The sequence below is a fragment of the Pinus tabuliformis genome, chromosome 2_1 (assembly GCF_031772625.1).
Source record: "Pinus tabuliformis cultivar Carrire ecotype Pingquan chromosome 2_1, CPIR1, whole genome shotgun sequence".
Taxonomy (NCBI): Eukaryota; Viridiplantae; Streptophyta; class Pinopsida; order Pinales; family Pinaceae; genus Pinus; species Pinus tabuliformis.
The window spans coordinates 161,101,102-161,103,288 of NC_142299.1; positions in this window are offsets into that span (position 1 = coordinate 161,101,102).

Consider the following 2,187-nt stretch of genomic DNA (forward strand, 5'->3'; position numbering starts at 1 on the left):
AACCCTAAAATCCAAAGCTCCGATACCAAATGTTATGAAACCAGCTCAAGAAAAGATAGAAATGATAGATCAACGCCTTAGAATTCAGCCTCTTCGAGGGGTAAACCTCCTTTACATTACATAAATGAACAATTCTTTGATGATTCAAATGACAAAACCTCCTTTCTATATATAAGAGTCTAAGGAGTCACAATATAATCTAGCTGACCTAACAATAATAATATAAAGCCACAAAAATAACAATAGAGGGATTCTATGGGGCACAGTAATAACAATATGGGGGTAATAGGGGCACAAAAATATTAATAAGGGGTATAACTACAATAGTAATGGGGTAATCACTAGTATTATAGGGACCCAACAAGCCTTCTATAGGATGTGATGAGCGAGGATGGACAAATGTCCAAGGCAGTTTGCTAAGTGGATGCTCATGGAATCTTCTAGAAACTTCTCTTATGACACTTGTCTCTCTGAATTTGCCCAGGGATGAGTAAGATATCCAAGAAATCTCCAAGTGGAACCAAGAACAACAAGTGGAATGATGCTAATCAAAAACCCAGAGATGACTCACACCCTTGCACACATCTATAAATGGATCCCTCATTTGAGAGATTTGGAGGCCAGAATTTTGTAATTTGCAAGGAAGTGCTGATAGTTTGTGGTTGAGAAAGAGTATTGTATTGTTGGTGTGATCTTGCTTTTCATGAGGTGAAGAGGGCTTTGATGTTGGGAGGATGGTGGTGGACCAGATAGCTGGGTTGTAATTCTCCCTTCATATTTAATAAAGTTCTTTGAGTTTTCCTACATACAATCGTGTATTTGTGAATATTGTTATTTGTGAATGCCATTGCATGTTTATTGTATTTCTTATTCTTCAATGCTTATGATATAATAGATCAAGATGCTTTGATGGTGTTCTGTTACCTTGTTTCAACAGATAGTCTCTAAGCGGGATAAGTGGGAGAGGAGTTGCAAGCTCGGTCAAGGGGAAGAGAGATTGAGCAAGGAGTCAAGCAGACGATCCAGGTTGGTTCCTTTGTCTCTTTCTTATCTATCATAAATAGAAGAAATCTTGAATTTCTTTGATTGTTTGCTTCTAGGATAGATGCCAATCCTAGAGGGCTAGTCGATCAAAAAGACACTAGCTTTCCTAGAAACATTCCTCTTACAACACAACATATATTGATACGTGCTCCCCCTTAAAACATTTTGGAAACATTTTCCTTACTCCTACAATGCTTTTTTATTATTCATTCTCGTTGCCTGCATCTAACTTATTTTGCCTCCCTTGAGGCCAGTCTCTTCCTTCAATGAGGAGAAACAAAGGATATACTCCCCCTCAACACATTTTCCTCCTTTTCCTTTTAAATCTTCAATGGAAAATTCTTGATAGAGGCATTCCTTCCAGCTTTTCATTTACCCTTGTTTGGGATTTTATCTTGGCTACGCAAGGCTAGAAAACACTTCTCCTTGATTTCTTCTTTTTTTCTCCATATCTTCTTGCTGCCTATCTGCTTGATCTGCAATGGAGAAATAACATGGCTGATGCTGCTCTTGATTGCATGCAACTTTTGCCTATTGCAATTAATGATCTTAGAGAAGTGTGCTATAGGAATAGGAGGATCATGTATTTTAAATCTTCTCTAATTTTCTCTGAGGGAAGTATTATACATATGTCGAATCCTTTCACCTCCTTCCAACATGTTGCCTCTATGCAGAGCACTGGAGACAAACTCATTTTCTTCTACCCTATTATTTAGTTTCATCTTTAAAGGCCAAGTTGCTTCTTTTTTATGCATGTTCTATGATGAATACTATGTGTTCTTATTTCTGTATCTTGCTTCCTTGTGCCCAAAAATGCCACAATTGTGGCATTTGAAATGGTAAAGGAATGGGATATAAAGATTGTTATGTCTAGCAACAATATTGACAAAGCCACTACTATTTCTTGTATGCTTATTCCTAGGAATCTTATGCCTTGTTGAATTGTTGATATCCAACGCATTTTCTTTCCTTGTATACCATCTATAATATATGGTTTTATGTCCAAAATTTTTGTAAGAAAATCAACAGCCGAGGAAGAATTTTTTATATCACATCACCAAGAAGCTCTACTACCAAATTGATGAAAGAAACTCTTTCCCATCCCCTCTTTTTATAATATATATATATTTTTTTTTTCATATT